The sequence below is a fragment of the Pleurodeles waltl genome, chromosome 2_1 (genome assembly GCF_031143425.1).
Source record: "Pleurodeles waltl isolate 20211129_DDA chromosome 2_1, aPleWal1.hap1.20221129, whole genome shotgun sequence".
NCBI lineage: Eukaryota > Metazoa > Chordata > Amphibia > Caudata > Salamandridae > Pleurodeles > Pleurodeles waltl.
The window spans coordinates 127,891,004-127,913,873 of record NC_090438.1 but is presented as its reverse complement, the minus strand read 5'-3'; the positions used below and the strand labels follow the sequence as shown (position 1 = coordinate 127,913,873).

The following is a 22,870-nucleotide window of genomic DNA, read 5'->3' as shown; positions in this document are numbered from 1 at the left end:
CCGGAGGGGGCATTGTGCCCAGTGTGCTTCATCCTAGCAAGGATAGAGTGAGTGGATGGTGTCTTCCACTGGTTCTGGAGGGGGCCATGTTCCCAGTGTGCTTCATCCTGGCAAGAATGGGGTGAGTGAATGGCTTCTTCCACTGGTTCTGGAGGGGGCCTTGTGCCCAGTGTACTTCATCCTGGCAAAGGATAGGGTGAGTGGATGTCTTCTTCCACTGGTTCTGGAGGGGGCCTTGTGCCCTGTGATGCAGATCCTGGGGAGTGCAAGGTCGCAGTCTCTCACCTGGGTGTCACACCTACAGGATTTGCAGTGGCCAGGACGCACTACAGCCCAAGGTAGGCAGGACTACACACTGCCCGACGGCGGTGACGGCTGCTCAGTGGTGGCCGTGACGGGCTGGTGTCAGGGCTAGCAATCGTGGGGGGAGGCTCCAGCCCTTCTCCTGCAGCCTCAGACGGCTGCCCACTGGGGCTGCTGCTGCTGGCAGTGGTGCTGCTGGCGGTGCTGGTGGTGGTGCAGGCAGTGGTGGGGTGAGGCTCCACCCCCTTCCCCTGCAGCCTCGGACAGCTGAACCACCATGGTTGGTGGTGGGGGCTCAGAATCAGTTCCAGCACAAGGTCTCGTGCCCTTCCTGCCTGCTGGTGCAAGCCCCTTGCCCTTCCTTTTGGCAGCTGGTGGTGCCTCCTTGCTGTTCCCTTTGACAGCTGGTGGTGCCCCCTTGCCCTTTCCTTTGGCAGCTGGTGCAGGCACACTTTCAGTGCTGATGCCTGGTTCCCTGGAGCCCCTCCCACCTGCAGTAGCTATCGACACTACCTTGGCCGTGGACTGGGTGGCTAAGGTGCTCGCCAGGGTTCTGACCATCCTGGCCCAATGTGAAGGACAGGGGGAGGGGTAGGGAAGAGGTCAACGGTGGAGGGGAAAAGCTTCTTAGGGACATTGAGGCAGGAAGAGGGTGAAGGTTTGGGAGTGGTTGTAGCTGTCTGCTGATTTTGGGTGCAGGTGCATGGGCTAGATGCTGTTGTGAGGTGGATGGCTTTTGGGTGTCTGAGGGCTTGTGTTTGTGTACTTTGGGAAGAGGGGGCACAGACACAGTGGGAGAGGACACAGGGGACGTGTGCATGGATGTGGGGGTGGTGACTGCCAGTGAGGGGTTTATACTGATAGGTGTGCTGGTGATGGTGGTAATGGATGAGGATGTAGTGCATGCAGGTGTGAGTGGAGACGCTACTGGGAGGGAGGTGAAGGACGAGGAGGAGGGGAAGACAGTGGAGGCAGTGGATGTTGGTATGTCTGCATCTGGATGATGTTTGTGTGAGTGCCTGTCGGATGATGTGTGGTGCTTGTGTTTGCCTGAGCCACTCCTGTGTGTTGTCTTGTGTGCATGCAGGTCTGCCTGTGTGCTTGGGATAGGTTGGGGTTGAGGGGAATGGGACTGGATAGAGGAAGTTGGAGGGGGGAGGCTAGAAACAGGGACAATAGCTGGCATCAGGGAGGAGGCCAGAGCCTGGATTGATCTGTGTTGGGCCGCCATGCCAGAGTGAATGCCCTCCAGGAATGCATTTGTTTGTTGCAAATGGGCTGCCAGCCCCTGGATGGCATTCACAGTGTTTGACTGCCCAAATGAGATGGATCTCAGGAGGTGAATAACCTCCTCACTCAGAGCAGCAGGGCTAACGCCTGAGGTGCCTGGGGTGAAGGAGTTGCCCACCATCCTGGTTGAGTGGGCACGGGAAGCACCCTGAGGGGCTGCTGGGAGGACGGTGCTGGTACGGGGGTGGAGGCTGTACCTGTAGTTGGGGTGGGCACAGAGGTGTCCGCCACCACCAGGGAGCTTCCATCGGAGGAGGTATCGCTGTCAGAACTGTCCCCTCCTGTCTCCACCGTGGTGCTCCTCTCCCCCTCTGTCCCACTGGTGCCCTTACCATCAGTGGATTCAGCCTCCTGGGCCCTGTAGGATGCAGCTCCCTCCGTCGCCGGTGCCTCTGCTCCTTCGCCAGATGATGCTAATGCACATAAGAGCAGGGTGACAAAACAAAAAGGAGGGGAGAAGAGACAAAGGATACACTTGGTCAGTGGCGCCAGCAACACCACCGTTGGCGTACACGACACACACACACAAAGGGAACATCCCTATGCACTAAGCAATGCACAACCAGTAGCAATGCAAGTCACCAGGCCATAGACAGGAATACCTAATGCCAATAGCAGCATACCTGACACCCAGAGACCCCTGCCTACTAGCTTGGTAGGAGGTGGTGTTCATCAGCCCCTGCCCAACATGGGACCTACCCTGCAATGTCCGGCCTGGCCTAGGGGTACCCACAGGCTCACATCACCCACCCAGAGACCATGCACAAGTAGTATATTGGGAAACTGTACTCACCCCCTTGTAGCTGCTGTGATGCCCTCAAGCGCCCATCCAGCTCCGGATAGGCCACCGCCAGTATGCAGGCCATCCTGGGGGTCAGGGTTCGACGAGCACCTCTTCCTCGTTGGGAGGCCATCCCAAGCTGGGCCTCTGCCATCTTCCTTGCCCAGCGTCTCAGGTCCTCCCACCGTTTCTGACAGTGGGTGCTCCACCTGCCATAGACCCCCAGGGTCCGGATGTCCTTGGCGATGGCACACCATATACCCTTTTTCTGATGGGCGCTGACCTGCAGAAAAATACACATAGAAAAGGGTATCAGTCAGACCGTCTGGCCTGTTACACTCATGGCCCACCATAGCCCTCCCATCCCCTTATGCACAGACATTGCCCACTATACATGCATCATGCTGCCCAGAACCCTTCTACCAACCCCCCAACACGAGGCCCTCACACACAGCACTCCATGCATTCATGCCCCATGCACCATGCTCACAGTGTACTTACCTGTTGGTCTGGAGGCCCATACAGCATTCTGTACTGGCGTAGGACCCCATCCACCAGTCTCTCCAACTCTGCAGCGGTGATGGCAGGGGCCCTTTCCCCAGTGACACGAGCCATGGTAGGTTCCAGACACAGGTCACAGCAGCACTTGTAGTGTAGTTCCTCTCCTGTTGAAGGTCAGGTAGCCAGTGAGTGAACAGATAGAAAATGGCGGACACGTCCACGGCGGTGCGTACTGTCACCGATGGCGTACATCACCTTTGGCCACTGTATCCCATAGGGCCCAATGACAACCAATGAGGAGTTGCACGACTGTACTCAACCGCCTCCCGCAAAGGCTCACAACGTCAGCGGCCTTACCTCATTTGCACATGTGCATCCACACAGGACAGGCGGACACCATGTCAGGGGGGGGCTGGCCATGGCACCTATCTGCGTCACAGCACACATAGGCACCAATTGGGCCTATACAACAATATACTGTGACAGTCACAACATGCAATGCAGTGTAGTGTTTGGAAAGTGGAATACTGACCAGCTGCTCACCGTTTTGCCCCCTAGATTACAACCGCTGCGGATGAATAGGAGATGGAGACATACCCCTGTGAACAAACCCCTGGTGAACTTGGCAACAATGGAGAACAGGCACATAATCCTCACCTATAGACTGGACAGGGACACAATCACAGAGCTGTGTGCCCAATTGGAGCCTGACCTGATATCTGTTATCCGTCACACCACTTGGATCCTCCCTCTTGTGCAAGTCCTATCTGTGCTCCATTTCTTGGCAACTGGCTCCTTCCAAGTGACAGTGGGCTTGGCAGCAGGAATGTCACAGCCAATGTTCTCAATAGTGCTGACCAGAGTGTTGTCTGCCCTGATTAAACACATGCACAGCTACATCGTTTTTCCCCAGGTGGAGGATTTGGCCACAGTAAAAGCTGACTTCTATGCAATGGGACATATCCCCAACATCATTGGGGCAATCGATGGAACACATATTACATTTGTACCCCTCCCCGTAGAAATAAACAGGTGTACAGAAATCGAAAGAGCTTTCACCTGATGAATGTGCAGATGGTGTGCCTGGCGGACCAGTACATCTCCCACGTCAATGCAAAGTATCCTGGGTCTGTGCATGATGCCTTTATCCTAAAGTATAGCAGCATCCCATATGTGATGGCTCAACCCCAGAGTGGATGTTGGTGTATGGGTATGGTGTTGGCCCTAAGGGTTAGTGTGTGTCTAACAGTTGTCCCTTGATATTGGCAGGTGACTCTGGGTACCCCAACCTCTCATGGCTACTGACCCCTGTGAGGAATCCCATGACAAGGGCAGAGGAACGTTACAATGAGGCACATGGGCGAACAAGGAGAGTAATAGAAAGGACATTCGACCTCCTGAAGGCCAGGCTTCGTTGCCTCCATCTAACTAGTGGATCCCTATACTCACCCAAGAAGGTCTGCCAGATAGTTGTGGCATGCTGTATGTTGTATAACCTTGCCTTGAGACGCCTGGTGCCTTTTCTGCAGGAGGATGAGGCTGGAGATGGGTGTATGGCAGCAGAGGACCCTGTGGACAGTGAAAATTAGGAGGTAGAGGATGAGGACAACAGAACAACAATAATACGACAGTACTTCCAGTGACACACAGGTAAGGAACTGTAGTTTCACTTTACATTGACTGTTTTGTGTTTGACATTGTACATGGCAGGCAGATTCTCCCAATTTTATGGCCACTTATTGTACCCTTTGGCATCTCTATTTTCAGAAATCTGTGCCCCAATCTGGCACCTGTTATGTTGACTGCAGCCTACTACAGGTCATTCCTATGTATTTATTCCTGTACAGTTGGATTGCAGTGTTTCAAGTTTGTTAAATGAATACATAGTTCAATCATTTGACAGACTCCATACTTGCATTTTTTCACTGGTGTTTATTTTAGTGCTAAGAAATAGAGGGGGTAGTGAAAAGGGCTGGGTTGATGGTGGAGGAAAGTCCAGGGTAGAGTCCAGTCTATTTGTATCATAGGTGCATTGTCCAAGGGGGCATAGGAAGGGGAGCAATGGCTGTTCAAGGTGGACAGGGTGACAGAGTGGGACACAAGGGTGACAATCAGGAGAGTCCTATTTTCTGGTGGGGTCTTGGCAATGTTCTCTGGCTTCTGCCTGGATCGCAAGGACCGTTTGCGTGGTGGTTCTCCTTCTGCAGGCGGAGGGGTGCTGGTGGCCTGTTGGTCCTGTGGCGGGGCCTCCTGTCCACTAGCGGCAGCGGAGGTGGATGGCTGTTCATCGATGTGGCTAGTGTCAGGGGCCTGGTGGTGTGCCACTGCCTCCCTCATGTTGTTGGCCATGTTTGCCAGCACCCCTGCTATGGTGACCAGGGTTGTGTGGATGTCCTTCAAGTCCTCCCTTAACCCCAGGTACTGTCCTTCCTGCAGCCGCTGCGCCTCCTGCAACTTGTCCAGTATCTGGCCCATCGTCTCCTGTAATTGGTGGTATGCTCCCAGGATGTTGGTGAGTGCCCCCTGGAGAGTCGGTTCCCTGGGCCTGTCCATCCCCTGTCGCACAGCAGTCCTCCCAGCTTCCCTGTTGTCCTGTGCCGCTGTCCCATGAACTGTGTGCCCACTGCCACTGATCCCAGGTTTCTGATCGTCCTGTGTTTGTGGGTTGTCTGGGGTCCCTGTAGTGGTGGACACACTGCTGATTAACGTGTCCTCGGGACAGAGGTATGGTCCTGCTGGGTGGGTACTGTGCTGGTGTTTACTGAGGGGAGAGGCTCTGTGGTAGTATGGGACTGTGCCTGGGTAACCGACTGTCCCATGGGCCTGGTTGGTCATCCAGATCCAGGCGTCTTCTGGGGGTGGACTGGAAGTTGCTGGTACCTCCTCTCTGGTGACGTTGTGTGGGGGACCTGTGGGGATGTAAATGCAGTGTTATTGTTTCACGTGTGACATCTTGTGCATGGGTGTGTTGCCCTCTATGGTTGTGATTGCTCTGTCAGCTTTGCCTTGTGTGAGTAGTGATTTTGTGGGCTAGGTGATTCTCTCTAATGTGCATGCTTTAGTGATGTGTGTCCATGCAGGTCTGTGATGGGGGTCCGTGCATTGGTGCTATGTGCAGGGCTTGGTATTGGGATAGGTGTGTTATGATGGTGGGATGTGAGGTGGTGGAGTGATGGGGGTGAGGGTAGGAGTGGGGGTATGTGATGGCATGCAGGTAGGGGGGTGAAAGTAGTAAAAAGTTGACTCACCAGAGTCCAGTCCTCCTGATACATCTGCCAGGCACTCAGGATGCATTTGTTAGTTGTGGGAGAGGAGGTGGGGGCCCACCGCCAGTCCTCTGTACTGCTATCTGGTGTCTTCCTGCTGTGGAATGCACCTTCCCCTGTAGGTCGTTCCACCTCTTCCTGATGTCATCCCTTGTTCTGGGGTGCTGTCCCACGGCATTGAGCCTGTCCACGATTCTCCGCCATAGCTCCGTCTTCCTATCAATGGATGTCTGCTGCACCTGTGATCAAAATAGCTGTGGCTCTACCCGGATGGTTTCCTCCACCATGACCCTTAACTTCTCCTCTGAGAACCTGGGGTGTCTTTGTGGTGCCAAGGGTGTAGTGTGTGTGGTGTTTGTGAGGGTATGTGGGGTGATGTGTTGGGGTGTGTGCTGTAAGGTGCGTGGATGGTGTATGGGTGATGGTGTTCAGTGGATCTGGGTCTGTGGGTACTGTGTGTGGGTTTTATAGTGATGTGGGTGTGGTGTGTGTAGTTTGAATTGTCCAATGTGGTGTTGTTTTGTATGTGTGTGTGCATTTTGAGCGCTGTGGTATGTACCGCCAATGGTTTACTGCGGTTGAATGCCCGCCATGGTGATTTGTGGGTCATAATGTTGTGGGCGTGGTTCTGTTGGCGTAACGGTGTGGGTTTTGCTACTGCCAGTTTATCACTGACCTTTGGGCTGGCGGACTTGTGTGTCTGGCTGTATAGTGTCGGATTGCGATGTGTGTTATAATATGGGTAGCAGTACACCGCTGCGCCAGCGGTATGTTGGCGGCAGTCAGCATGGCGGTAAGCGGGACTTACCGCTAATTTCATAATGAGGGCCATGATGTACACTTGTGGTGGTTTATTTATGTAATTGCAGCCACAAGTCTGCCTCCTTCTCAGTGGTTTGGGAACATACCTGCATCAGGGGTCGTACATGATCTATATAAATACATCTCACACTGCATGTCACCTTGCTGCAGAACTCAGCTTTAAGTCATCACAGAGTCTGACCTAGAGCCCTCATTCCAAGTAATGAGGGTTGTGGGGCGCTTCTCATGGACATGGTACTGGCAGATTAGGTTTATTAATTAGGCCTCATTAGGTTCGAGATTAGGTTCTCTTTGCTAGGGGTTTTTAGATCTCATGTTTATTGTAAGGTGGTGGGGTTTTGTGTATACACAACTCTCATCTTCACAATTATGCTTCTTCTGCTGTTAATTATCCTAATCATTGCAGCTCATGCATTTTACAGTAGATTGCAGACTTTTCAATCAATACGTAAAAAACGTTCCTGCATCTCCTTCATTGCCTGCGTGTCAATGAGACGTGTTGCTAACAAGAGAAAAGGGTAACTTCTGTATCCACCACAACTCCCCTGAGATGTTGCACTGTAGAGTTCATGCATAAGGCTGCCAGAAATCACCTTTTACTGTTTGGGTTTTTGGTGATGTACTGATTGAGAGCAGTGAGGGTTGGGCCGATAGTTGTGACTTATTACAGGAGTGAATCAGCTGCCCACAAACTAAAGTGCTGTCTACCCTAAATCAGCAGTCTTGCTTAGGAGCGAAAGTCCAAATACGACACCACAACATTGACCCATTAAGGTTCTTAAGGATTGTAAACTAGATCCTAATGTCTTCCTTTAACTGGGTTTATAGGTGTGTTTTGTGATACTTGGACCTAATCCATTACATGGCCTGTGTGATATATCTTGTAAAGGGGCAGCCCATTGAAATGATCTGTTAGGCAAAATTGAGCTGTCCACTAGGACCTGTGGCTTGTGTGATATGACTTTACGTGCCTCCAAACAAGTTTTCGAAGAGCTCTTAAAAGCCCTCACCTTTTCCTGCTGTGACAACAACCTGCATTTCCTTTTTTGGAACTGATCACAATCCCCCAAAACACAACGATTGTACCTTAGCCCACAGTTTTGTCATCAGCGCTTCATTACCCCAAACTTACTCACAAACTTGATGAAAGATGAAAATTAATTTGCACTTCACCTCAAATGTCTCAGGACTATAAATAGGAAATCGTCTAGGTAGTGGATGACCGAGTAGGTCGCAACCACTGCCTCAAGACCAATTCAAGAATGGTGCTGAAATGTATGAAGTGTGTGCAAGATACCATCACCCTATGAGCATACATTTGTAATAAAAACAGTTACCCTTAAATTGAAAACCCAACTAGTGGAAGTCATTAGGGTGAACATGAACCAAGTGAAAAGCTGATTGGCCGTCTGCCTTAGTCAGAAGGCCTCAGCCCAGGAAGCATATGATACAGAGCACAGTGTCAAGTGAATTGCTTAATTGACTCTCCTGCCCCTTGGGGGTTGTTGGTTGTGTATGGGTCTAAACTTACTAGGTTTTTCTTGTGAACAATCTCTAATGTGAACAAAGTCATCAAAAGGTGGGTTGATAAAAGGACAAGCTACCCTCCCCTATTTTATTTATTTTTCAATCTTTCTCTTTGCTATATCTTTGCTTAACCCCAAGGATCACTGGTTCCTGCAAAACCTAGTACCCTTCACCTCCGTAGCCAGTATTCTAACATCATAATAGAAGCCACACTTGAGCTGGTGAGTTATGTCTGATCTCTGATAAGAGGTTAGCCAAGGGATAAAAAAAACAAGAGAGATACAGCTGAAGGTGCTTTATCAAGCACAACCCCATCTGATCTCATTTAGCCTGGTTTAGTAGGAGGCTTACGACCCAAGCTCCATACAGAACACAAACACTGAGATAACCCACAACCAACAAGCAACATGCTGTAGGCATACTGAGATACCTACATTTGCAAAGAATTGTGAACGCTACTCTACAAAAAATGTGCAGCATAACAAGATCACGTTTATGCAAGGGTTGTATGTCCTAATATTGTGATGTTAATAACGTTCTTCAAAGCCCTGTTAGTCATAACACTGACTATCAAATGTTGAGCTAAGACCTAGGTAACATGGATTTATAGGTGTAGGTCAATTGGTGGTCCAACTTGGTGGCACAATTGATAAGGGAACAGGCCATAGCTAGAAGATAACAATTCCAGGGTGTTCCCCTGCCATGCAACTGTTCTACTGAGTAGCATTACTGTGTGACTGGTACTTACAGTATTATTTGAAGTTCACAACAACCTAACGGGGGAGGGAATTATAGGATGTAATTTGGGAGTTTGGGAAAATGTTACAATATTGATCAAGAATTCCAAATGATGTTTTTCATAGACATACAAGATGATATATAAATTCCTATCTCTTAAATATGGTCCAGGTGCGTGCTGAAGTCAGGTACTGATGCTGCATTTGATCATTTCTTTGTAAATCATAAAATGGTTAAAAAAAACAAGTGAGAAGAATGGGATCAATGTAAGTATGTATATGGGTGAGTGTATATTTATTATTGCTAACTCTACATGTACATACTTTGAAGATGCAACAATATATACAAATCTATACAGACATGTGGTGTTAAGTATAGTAAACCTTTACTTCCTCTAGGTACTGAGGGCATAGCAATCACTGGTGGGATCCATGGACTTAGCGCGCCAATAACAGCTCTATTTAACCACTAAACGGGTGGTCGGGAGGGCATTTTCTGTCTTGAATTAGGGACCACAACACCCTTGCTTCAATACTGTACATACTTACCCCATACCAATGAAAATGACTTATCTAATGCATGGGTTATGGACGAATCTTATGCAAAGTATCAGAATTTACAAAATGTAGTAACATATCTGTATGTTTTATGTTATTCTGTTTGGAATTAGTCAGAACAGAACATAAACTACTTACGTTTACAAATAATCAATCAACATTAAGAGGCTCTTGCCTAAATGATCTTCCTATTCAATCATGAAAGGTTCTGCAGTAATGGTAAAGTGTGTTATTTATGCTGAATGTCTTGGCTGCTGTTTTTGTTGAAGCAGGATCTGGGCATGAGCTGGTATGTTTACCTTTTTGAGCTGAGTTGTGTATTGTCACGCATTGACACTGCAGAATACTTGACTTTTCTGTGTGGCCTTTAAATACAAAGCCAATTATTCTTTTCATTTCCGACGGGAGTGATTTAGTGAGCTTTGCAGTGTTATGACTGTTGATGGTTGATGGTGTGCTGCACTGTATAACAAATAAACATTTTAGGGTTTGAGAAAGGGATGTTTTGAATCACTGTGTTCACAGCCCAGAGGCATGCAAACTGATGCAAATTTTTCAAAAGAGAAACTCGATAGAAACATACTGTTTGTGAGAGTTAGACTGTTCGGGCGTTTTTGTTGTTTCCACAATACCACATCCAAAAAACAATAATATCCAGGATGCTGTATTGGTCCAGTTTAACTCCTTAGCTGCTAAGCCCTCCCCCTGCACCCCCCAGTGCTGAGCTCTTTTTTGGCTATTTGGGGTAGTTTGCGCTTAGGCCCCCATACCTTTATGTCCATAACCTATCCACACCAAATTTGTGTCCTTTGTTTCCAACATTCTGGGTATTGTAAAGGTACCCAGAGTCTGTAGGTTCCCCTGGAGGAGTCCAAGAAATTAGCCAAAATAAAGCTACATTTGTTTTGTTTTTGAAAAATGGGAAAAAGTGCTGCAGAAGTAAGCATCTGTTTTTTCCCCTGCAAATTGCATCAACAAAGAGTTTGCGGTGCTAAGATCACATCTTCCCAGCTTTCAGGAACAGGCAGACTTGATATATAGGTCTTGTAGGTTCATCAAGAACCAAGCACCTCAGAGTCAATAAATGAGCTGCACCTTGCAATCGGTTTTCAGTGTATACCGGGTATATAGCAATTTATCTGGTAAAATATAAAGAGTGAAAAATGTAGATTTTCCTAGTAACCTATGACAGAAAGTCTTAATTTTATTAAAGACACGGAGGCGAGTATTATGCTTCTCTAACTTGCTTTATTTCAAACAGCAGCAGTCAAGAAAAACTACAATTTCCATGAGGCTAAGGGGGACAGAAGCCAATGGGAAGAAAAAATGTATCGGGATATGAACCAATGTGAACAGGAAACATGATATAATCACTATGCTCGACTGCGACCAGCCCTCTTTCTTGGTGCGAGAAGGCTAGTCTCTGTGAAAGAACAGGGGAAATATAGCAAAAACGATGGCAACTGGCAACATTAGAGATCAAAGTTCTTGAAAATAGTTGATCCAAGACTGGAAGTGCAGGGAGATCCAAGGCCCAGGAAGAGGATCATGTTGACCACGAAGAGAATCGTTGGACAAGGTTGGTGTCGCTGGAGAGACAGTTTGACGTTCAGGTTGATTTCTGAGGTTGATTAGTCGTTACTGTAGGGAGGGAAAAGGCGACAAAACAATTGTTAAAGAGACTCTGAGGAGGGATAATACTCGCCTCCGTGTCTTTAATAAAATTTAGACTTTCCATCATAGGTTACTAGGAAAATCTACATTTTATGGCAAGACCGGAGGCTTCTATTATGCTTGTTTAAAGCATGTTAATAATGACAGAAGTTGCTGTATGAACTGGCTTACAGTAGAAAGTTCTAAAGACATTGTCACTAGAGCAATCAGCCAATCTCAGAATGTCCTCTAGTCTAGAACCCACCCAAAAAGCTTTGGAAGCCATAGCTCCTCTGGAAGAGTGAGCGCCAAAAACCGAGGTGTCGATACCTGCTAAGGACATGACCTAACGAACCCATCTAGCTAGGGTAGCCGAGGATACTGCTTGTGAGGTTTGCGAAATGAAATAAGGAGCTGGGAAAATGAGGACGTTCTGAGATTGGCTGTGTGATCTTCATATACCTTAAGACATTGACCTACACATAGTTTAGGTTGGTTAGGGAAATAAGGGTAAAACACTGAACGTAGGTTGGTAGTGGTACGTTTGTTGATGGAAAATTTAACACTTGTAGGGGAGAATTGACAAGAGGAAATATCTAAAGCTCTCACATCTGATAAACGTTTAATAGAAACTAAATAGAGTAACATAGTGAGCTTGGCTGAGAGTATTTTCAACAATAGATCAGAATTATCCTGCCAGGAGAGAAAAAGTTTAAAACAACATTAACATCCCATAGTTTTGAATACTTGGGTGAAGGAGGGAAAGAAAACTTTACTCCCTTTAGGAGACGACAGAACAGAGGATGTTCTCCGATAGGTTTTCCGTTGCTGTAGGTATGCTGTAAGAAAATAGCTGATCTATACAGGTTGATGGTTCTGTAAGACTTACCTGCGCTAGCTTGGGCAGCTAGGTAATTAATTATGTAAATTATATCAGCTGAAAAGGGATCGAGGTCCTTTCCCACACACCAGTTTGTCCAAAGAGACCAGGCGGAACTGTAGGCTTTCCTGGTGCCAGGAGCCCAGGCTTTATTAATAAAGTCTGAAGCCTCTGCCGAAATAGGAATGGAAGATTGGGAAGATCCGATACCTTCCAGGCCGAAAGTGTGAGAGTGTTGTTGTGAATGAGGGGATGTGGATAACCTAAGGAACTCTGTAGGAGGGAAAGAAAGATCGGGAGGAGGACCGAGAAGTCGATTGTCACCTCGAGGAGGGGAGGGAACCAAACTTGAGATTGCTAAAAGGGGACTACGATTATTAACGTTGCTTTTTGGCACCTGACTTGGGCGAGTACTCTGGTAATCATTATGAACGGGGGAAAAGCGTAATTGAGAGAAGAGGACCAGTCCTGAAGAAAAGCATCAGAAGCTAGAGCTGGAGGATCCGGACGCCAGCTGAAGAACAGTGGAAGTTGTGTGTTTAGACGAGAGGCAAAAAGGTCTTGAAGGGTCCCCATTTGTGGTGAAGAGAGTGGAAAACCGAGGAATGGAGCTTCCAGTCGCTGGAATCTTTGAGGAAGCGAGAATGCCAATCTGCAATCTCATTGAGAGAACCTGGTAGATATTCTGCAGAGAGTGAGATTTTGTTGCAAAGACAATATTCCCAAAGGTTTTTTGCCAGATCTGCTAGAGGTTTTGACCTGGTGCCCCCTAAATGGTTTATGTAGCGGACAGCCGATACATTGTCCATACGGAGGAGGATGGTACATTGAACCCTGTTTTTTTGCAAGGCTTTTGATTGCAAAGGAGCCTGCAAACATCTCTAAATAATTGATATGCATTTTGGACTCTTCTAAAGTCCAGGAACCTCCAGTCGAGATTGAGCCACAGCGGGCTCCCCAGCCCGTTAGGCTTGCATCTGATTCTAACACAAGATCTGGGGCTGATGTAAAGATAGTCCTGCCGTTCCAGGCATCTAATTGGTCTATCCACCATTGAAGCTCTGATCAGGACTCTTGGTCCAGATGAATTGTCTCCGAGTATGACAGCCCTTTTTTGAGATGGCAAATTTTTAGTCTTTGAAGAGCCCGGTATTGGAGGGGACCGGAAAATATGGCCTGGATTGAAGAGGCGAGAAGACCCACGATTCTGGCTAGGGATCTGAGAGAAATTTGGGAACCGTGGAGAAGTTTCAAAATCTCTGATTTTATGGATTTTACTTTTTGCTGAGTAAGATGCAGAGTAGCGGAAGAGGAGTCGATTAGGAACCCTAGGAATTCTATTTTTTGGGAAGGAGTTATGATGGATTTCTCCTTGTTAATGAGGAAAGCTAATTGAGAGAGTAGGGAGCATGTGGTCTGGAGATGTGATTGAAGGGAAAGGCAGTTCTGGTGCATTAGGAGGATGTCGTTGAGGTAGATTAATAATCTGATGCCTAGGGATCTGAGATGAGCTGTTACCGGTTTCATTATTTTCATGAAGCACCAAGGTGCTGACGAAAGGCCGAACGGAAGGGACGAAAACTGGTAAGTTTGGTCCTGCCACTGGAATTGAAGGTATTTTCTGTGATCCACGTGGATTGGGACGGATAGGTACGCATCCTGTAGATCTAGGCGAACCATGTAATCGTAAGGAAGAAGAATATCTCTTAAATGGACTATAGTTTCCATTTTTAAATGTCTGTATACAACGAAGCGATTGAAAGCTCTGAGATTGATAATCGGCCTTAATTTATTGTTCTTTTTCTGGACTAAAAAGAGAGTGCTTAGAAAACCTGAAGGATCCGGACGGGAAACTTGCATGGCTTGTTTGGAAAGAAGGGATTGAATCTCTTCAGAGATGAGAGAGGACATTTCTACAGAGAACCGTAGAAGAGGGGGACGGAATGTTTGGTGAGGAGTTGAGTAAAGTTCTATTGAATAACCTTGAATTGTGTTGTGAACCCATGGATCGGTTGTGATAGTGTGCCATTTTGCTGCAAACAAATGAAGACGACCTCCTACAGGAGGAAGGCCAGAAGTGGGGCTTACCTTGTTCACAGTTGTGTCTGGAACCACGTTGTCCACGGCCCGGTAGCCTCTGCCACGTTGGGCGTAGAACTGGGGCTTGAAGGGTTGTGTCTCATAAACGGAGTTGAAGGAGCCTCTGGATCATTGTGATCGAAATAAACGTCTGGTAAAGCGGCTCCTGCCTGTACCAGCCCTTGCAAAAACCTGTTGGGTAAAGACTTTTTTGATAGATTGTTGTGCCTTGTCTATGGAAGCAAAGGTAGAGACAAATTTTCCCAAGTCTTTGATAAACGAATCACCAAAAAGGAGTCCGTCTGCTTTAATACCCGGATCAATAGAAGTGAGGTTAGCCAGTTTTGGGTCCAATTTTAGCAATAGGCCTTTTCTCCTCTCATGAGTAATAGCCGCGTTTGCGTTGCCTAATAGGCAAAAAGCTCTCTGAATCCACAAAGAGAGTCCTGAAAGATCAATATCCAAGTTGTCCATTTTTGCCATTTCCGCCATATCAAAAATACGGGCCAACGGGCCCACCAAGTCCAAGAGTTTGTCCTGGCAGTTCGACCAGGCCTTGTCAACTCCCTTGCAGGGATCCTTGCCAAAGTTTTAAAAGAAAGTAAGTAGGGGTTGGTCTACAGAGGGAGTAGAGGTAATGTTTGAACAAAGGGATGGTCTGGGACATTCTTATCACAATTTAGCCCTAGTGGGCTTGTCTAGAGGCAGTCTCAGTCTGGAAGCAATGTAATCCCCTACATGGGAGGAGGGAAACCATTCGGTGGAATTGGGATGGTGAAGGAGGGAAGGGTCAAACATGGGATTACCATCAGAATCTAGAATCAATTTAGCTACAAAAGGATTTGAATGGTCTATTTTTGTTTTTTTAGGAGGAGGAGAGGAATGAGACTGGGAGCCCCATATATCTGGATCGTCGTCCAAATCGTCCATGTCACCCATATCATCGTCAATGTCAGAAATGTGAGATATCACAATCTTCTTTGGCGCGCTGGAAATATGTTTAGTTTTGGCAGTACACTTTTCATGGGAGGTCTTTTGTAAAGAAATGGCTCCCTGTTGCAGTTACCCCCCACTTTTTGCCTGATACTGATGCTGACTTGACTGAGAAGTGTGCTGGGACCCTGCTAACCAGGCCCCAGCACCAGTGTTCTTTCACCTAAAATGTACCATTGTTTCCACAATTGGCACACCCTGGCATCCAGATAAGTCCCTTGTAACTGGTACCTCTGGTACCAAGGGCCCTGATGCCAGGGAAGGTCTCTAAGGGCTGCAGCATGTATTATGCCACCCTAGAGACCCCTCACTCAGCACAGACACACTGCTTACAAGCCTGTGTGTGCTAGTGAGAACAAAATGAGTAAGTCGACATGGCACTCCCCTCAGGGTGCCATGCCAGCCTCTCACTGCCTATGCAGTATAGGTAAGACACCCCTCTAGCAGGCCTTACAGCCCCAAGGCAGTGTGCACTATACCATAGGTGAGGGTACCAGGGCATGAGCACTGTGCCCCTACAGTGTCTAAGCAAAACCTTAGACATTGTAAGTGCAGGGTAGCCATAAGAGTATATGGTCTGGGAGTCTGTTTTACACGAACTCCACAGCACCATAATGGCTACACTGAAAACTGGGAAGTTTGGTATCAAACTTCTCAGCACAATAAATGCACACTGATGCCAGTGTACATTTTATTGTAAAATACACCACAGAGGGCACCTTGGAGGTGCCCCCTGAAACTTAACCAACTATCTGTGTAGGCTGACTGGTTCCAGCAGCCTGCCACACTAGAGACATGTTGCTGGCCCCATGGGGAGAGTGCCTTTGTCACTCTGAGGCCAGTAACAAAGCCTGAACTGGGTGGAGATGCTAACACCTCCCCCAGGCAGGAGCTGTAACACCTGGCGGTGAGCCTCAAAGGCTCACCCCTTTGTCACAGCCCAGCAGGGTACTCCAGCTTAGTGGAGTTGCCCGCCCCCTCCGGCCACGGCCCCCACTTTTGGCGGCAAGGCTGGAGGGAACAAAGAAAGCAACAAGGAGGAGTCACTGGCCAGTCAGGACAGCCCCTAAGGTGTCCTGAGCTGAGGTGACTCTAACTTTTAGAAATCCTCCATCTTGCAGATGGAGGATTCCCCCAATAGGGTTAGGATTGTGACCCCCTCCCCTTGGGAGGAGGCACAAAGAGGGTGTACCCACCCTCAGGGCTAGTAGCCATTGGCTACTAACCCCCCAGACCTAAACACGCCCTTAAATTTAGTATTTAAGGGCTACCCTGAACCCTAGAAAATTAGATTCCTGCAACAACAAGAAGAAGGACTGCCTAGCTGAAAACCCCTGCAGAGGAAGACCAGAAGACAACAACTGCCTTGGCTCCAGAAACTCACCGGCCTGTCTCCTGCCTTCCAAAGAACTCTGCTCCAGCGACGCCTTCCAAAGGGACCAGCGACCTCTGAATCCTCTGAGGACTGCCCTGCTTCGACGACGACAAGAAACTCCCGAGGACAGCGGACCTGCTCCAAAAAGACTGCAACTTTATCCAAAGGAGCAGCTTTAAAGAACCCTGCAATCTCCCCGCAAGAAGCGTGAGACTTGCAACACTGCACCCGGCGATCCCGACTCGGCTGGTGGAGAACCAACACCTCAGGGAGGACCCCCGGACTACTCTACGACAGTGAGTACCAAAACCTGTCCCCCCTGAGCCCCCACAGCGCCGCCTGCAGAGGGAATCCCGAGGCTTCCCCTGACCGCGACTCTCTGAAACCTAAGTCCCGACGCCTGGAAAAGACCCTGCACCCGCAGCCCCCAGGACCTGAAGGACCGGACTTTCTCTGCAGAAGTGACCCCCAGGAGTCCCTCTCCCTTGCCCAAGTGGAGGTTTCCCCGAGGAAGCCCCCCCTTGCCTGCCTGCAGCGCTGAAGAGATCCCTTGATCTCTCATTGACTTCCATTGCGAACCCGACGCTTGTTCTAACACTGCACCCGGCCGCCCCCGCGCCGCTGAGGGTGAAATTTCTGTGTGGGCTTGTGTGTCCCCCGGTGCCCTACAAAACCCCCCTGGTCTGCCCTCTGAAGACGCGGGTACTTACCTGCAAGCAGACCGGAACCGGGGCACCCCCTTCTCTCCATTGAAGCCTATGCGTTTTGGGCACCGCTTTGAACTCTGCACCTGACCGGCCCTGAGCTACTGGTGTGGTAACTTTGGGGTTGCTCTGAACCCCCAACGGTGGGCTACCTTGGACCAAGAACTGAACCCTGTAAGTGTCTTACTTACCTGGTAAAACTAACAAAAACTTACCTCCCCCAGGAACTGTGAAAATTGCACTGTGTCCACTTTTAAAATAGCTATTTGTGAATAACTTGAAAAGTATACATGCAATTGAAATGATTCAAAGTTCCTAATGTACTTACCTGCAATACCTTTCAAACAAGATATTACATGTTAAATTTGAACCTGTGGTTCTTAAAATAAACTAAGAAAATATATTTTTCTATAACAAAACCTATTGGCTGGATTTGTCTCTGAGTGTGTGTACCTCATTTATTGTCTATGTGTATGTACAACAAATGCTTAACACTACTCCTTGGATAAGCCTACTGCTCGACCACACTACCACAAAATAGAGCATTAGTATTATCTCTTTTTACCACTATTTTACCTCTAAGGGGAACCCTTGGACTCTGTGCATGCTATTCCTTACTTTGAAATAGCACATACAGAGCCAACTTCCTACATCTTTAATTTCCCCTCCTTCAAAGGAGGCCTGGGAGGAGACTCGTCCTCAACCTGGGGTGAAGAAACTTCAGTCAGTCAGCGCCATCAGGGGTGACTTTAATGTGGGCTTTTTGGGCAGACAAATCCTTAATTTTACATTTTCTGCTTTCCCCCCGCAGAATGGGGCAGTAAGGATTTTGAAACCATAGTTTTTACGGAGGATTCAAGGTTTCTTGTCATTTTGCCCATAGAAACTGAAATGGCCTTTGCTACAGCCTCATTAATAAGATTTCCGAAATCTTGACTAAATCATCATCCTGATTAATGGAGTGGTCAGGGGAATTATCATTATCCATTTTAACACAGGAAAAAACAGTGTGGGAGAGAAAGGGTTAAGGAATGAGGGAGTGCTGAGGAGAAAAGGTAGTACACGCCCAACGGGGCGTTACCGGAGCGAAGAAGGCAGAGAAAATGCTATGTCCGGAGAGGTCTGTCCGGCGAACGCCGGTAAGAGGAGTGGCAGCCCGAGAATGCACACAAAAAGGAGAAATAACTGGCTCCGCGACCATTGCAGAGGATGCGAGCTTGTCGATAGAGCTCGCGCAACGGTGAGGAGTCGGAATGACGTTAGAATGAGGGAGGTGAGCGAACCCAGCGGCGCTCGCACGCCGTGAGGAGAGGTGCCCACCACCAACCAGCAAGAAAATGTTAAAAAGACAGGTAAGAACGACGCGACCGGGAGCACGAAATGTGCTTCCTGAAATGCGCCGAAAATGGTATGCAGAAATGCAGAGGACAGCGCTCCGATGATCGGAGTCGCGGTCCGACCGCAGGTGAAAAAATAGACGCTGCGGTTATGCGCAGCATTACAATTTTTCCATTGAAAAATTATGTTTTTTGCTAAGTGCCTAGCTGTGGATTTTGGGCTGTAGCTCAGCCGACACCTAGGGAAACCTACCAAACCTATACATTCATGGAAAGTAGACACCTAGGGGAATCCAGGATGGGGTGACTTGTGAGGTTCTCACTGGGTTCTGTCACCCAGAATCCTTTGCAAACCTCAAAAGTGGGCTAAAACACTCTTTCCTCAAATTTTGGTGCTGCAAAGTTCTGGAATCTGAGAGGAGCCACAAACTTCCTTCCACACAGCATTCCCCCAAGTCTCCCGAAAAAAATGGTACCTCACTTGTGTGGGAGGCCTAGTGCCCGCGACAGGAAACGCCCCAAAATGCAACTTGGACACATCACATTTTTCCATCGAAAAATGATGTGTTTTTTGCAAAGTGCCATGATGTGGACTTTGGGCTGTAGCTCAGCCGGCACCTTTCTTCCCATGGCCTTCCTATCAACCCACACCTGTTTCTTGTCCTGTAACCACATTGGAGACTCTTTGGTAGCGGGTTCTCTCCCTTTGAGAACAATAAATGGCGACACCCCAGTAGTGGAATGCAGAGTAATCCTATGAGCCCAAATAATTTTATCTAACTTATTCTTCCATGATAAACCATTAGCCATTGACAGTTGAATGTTTTCCATTATCATACGGTTCACACTATCCACTAAACCATTAGCTTGTGGTCTAAATAATGCCACCCTCTCATGTCTAATAACCATTCGTCTTAAGAATTCCACCATCATTGAGGAAACAAATTGTACTCCATTATCAGTGTGATTATTTTGGGAATTTCTTCCTCCATGAACACTTCCCTAAGAAACTTTACCACATTTTCAGTATTTACATGTTCCATGCTTTTCAAAACAAACCATTTTCTATGGTAATCAACAACAACGACCAAAAAACGATTCCACCTTCTCAGCTTCTCCACCGGGTCAATAAAATCCATTGCTAAATGTTCCCATGGTTTTTCTGGTAACTTTCTTTAACATAGTGGTGGTTCCGTCCTCAACTTACTCTTGTCACCATTGCTACATGCTATGCAATCTTTCCCTTTCTCTTCCACTTCCCTATCCATTCCTGGCCACCAAAAAATTGCCGTAATCTACTTTTAGTCTTGCTTCTCCCTAGATGTCCTTCATGGTTGATCTCAATCAATCTAGTTCTCAATTTACCTGGTGGAACAATACGATTGCGTCTTAACACCTTGGAACCACAGATACTTAATTCATCCTTGACTACGCTATATGATTGCATTCCTTCACTCAACTCAGCCCCTTGATTCCACCCCCTACTTATATATAAGGCTCTTTTTTTACCATACATTTCATCTTCTGTTACAGCGTGTTTCCAATAATCTTCTGTTAAGCCAAGTTCTCCCACATCACAAACACTCACTATTCCACTCAACTCTTCTTCCTTTTCAATATACAGGCACTCTTTCACTGGCATCGGGGATAAACAATGCGTTACAACATTTTTCTTTCCTTTAACATCTACTACAAAATTGCAATCCATCACATGTAATAACCATCTAGTGATTCATGGTGTCGCACCACCTTCCGATCCCTTTCCACACTTAAATATGTGAATTAGTTGTTTATTGTCAGTTCGAATGATAAAGGGTAAACCCCACAAGTAATATTTGAAACTGTTCACTGCCCAACAACAAGCTAAAGCTTCATTTTCGATGGTGGAATGGTGTTCTGCACTTTGCAACCTTCTGGACGCAAATCCAATTATTCTCTCCTGTCCATCTACCCTCTGTGAAAGTACGGAACCTAAACCAACATTACTAGCATCAGTAGTGACTATAGTTTTGTTGTTTACATTAAAATGACGCAGTGATGGTGACTCAATGATAGATTGTTTGATCTCTTCAAATGCCTTCTCACAATCATCTCCCCACTGAAATACACTTTTATTCTTCAATAACAAGCACATAGGTTCTACCTTCTTAGCAAAATTGCATATACATTTAGAGCAATACTGAGCAAGTCCCAAAAAGGATTTCAACTGTTCCTTATTCTGTGGGCTAGGAACTTCAGATATGGCTTTGATAATACTTTTCTTTGATTTGATTCCTGCTTCTGAAATTTCATGGCCTAAATAATCAACTTTATTCCTTTTTAACTGGTATTTTACCCTTTTTATAGTTAGACCATGTCTTTCAATCCTCAATAGAACCTCTTTCAGCACACCATCATGTTCACTCTCTGAATCTCCTACTACCAAAATGTCATCCTGAAAACATAGAACCGTTTTCATACCCTGAAAAATACTTTGCATCATTCTTTGATACAAGCCGAGGCAGAGGCAAGACCGACTGGCATCCTTCGATATCTGAATGCACCCAAAGGTGTAAGAAATTATGTTAATGGTATTGATTCCTTATGTAGATTTACTTGGTGGTATGCAGACGACATGTCAAGGACACTGAACCACTTTTCACCTCCCATCATACTCAACATCTCAGATATAGTGGGTATCGGCTGCCTGTCCACCCATATGTTTTTGTTCTACTCTCGTGGATCTATGTATAAACAAATTTTCCCTTCATCTTTTGGATCAATTATCACTGGAGATAGTCAATCAGAAGACTCAATGGGTTCTATAATACCCTCTGCCATTAACTTATCCAGTTCCTTCTTCAGTGGTTCCCTCATCAAGTGAGGTACAGGTCTTACTTTATGCACCACAGGCACAGCTTTTTCCTTCAAAATTATTCTATGAGTAAAACCCTTCATTAATCCTAATTTTTCTGAGAAAACTCGGGAATACTCAAGTACTATCTTCTTATCATCATTACATTCCTTGTCCCATCTATTTACCAATTCTATTGACATAACAGGTTCTTTGGTATTAGGATCCAAGACGATGTTCATATCCTTCTGATGACGATACCCAAAAAGATCTGGACCTTCCTCTGTTATGTGCACTCTACCTCGAACTTCACTATTTCCAAAAGCAATATTCAGCCACTTCATTCCCACAATTTCAATACTCTTGCCACTATTTGCAACTGCCTTCATGTCAGGTACTTGAAGATCTTTTACATTTTCTTTAAACTGCGCCTCAGAAGTATTCTGACCAATGAGTGTGAATAAACTACCCGAAACAACCAAAAGACGTACCTTCCTTCCATCAAAAGTCACATCACCATGTGGTTTCTCTAATAAACAGTTGCTTTCCATCTTCACCTTTACACCATCTCGCTGTCCAACCTGTCCACCAACTACCTCTTGCACAGATTCTTCAGTTTGATTTATTGACAGTACTACTTTTTTTATATTTTCACATACATCATCCACTATCTTAACTCCTTGTATTCTCCCTCTCGTTCTACATACTATAGCCAAGTGCCCTCTTTTTCCAAAACTCCTACAAATTACATTTCTAGATCCACACCTGGTACTAGAGCTAATATACCCTGGATAACCACATCTATAACAAATGATGTTCCTTCTTTCATTCCCTGATACTTTAGTTGCTGTGTACCCGTTAGTACTAGTTATGCCAGATTTTGTGCAATTATCAATTTCACCCATTCTAATTTGCTTTTTCCTATCTACACCTTTCACTTCATTTACTTCATTTTCTTTAACTTCTCTAATTTCATTTTCCTTAATCCATATTGCAGCATCTTCCATACTTCTTGCAATTTGGACTGTGTCATCTAAGTTTAAATCCTTCGCCAACAAGTTTTCCTTCACCCCTTTATTGTTTGTATAGCATACAATCTGATCCCTGATCAGACTGTCAGTCAAATACTGGAACTGGCAAGAAACAGCTAACCCTCTTAGTTCCACTAAATAGGTCTGAATGTCTTGATCCTCTCTTTGAACATGTGAAAAAACGTATGTCTTTCAAAAAC

The 22,870-nt window shown here is 46.7% G+C and overlaps 1 long non-coding RNA gene across 1 annotated transcript in view; it reads right to left on the bottom strand.

Moving 5' to 3' along the window:
- Window positions 1-11,013: 11,013 nt before the first annotated feature.
- The window catches only part of LOC138258468 (uncharacterized), a 158,733-nt gene continuing 146,876 nt past the window's right edge, over window positions 11,014-22,870 (bottom strand). Inside the window, exon 2 of the long non-coding RNA XR_011198416.1 lies at window positions 11,014-11,426. This is a non-coding gene — a long non-coding RNA (uncharacterized lncRNA). The remainder of the gene's footprint in view (window positions 11,427-22,870) is intronic.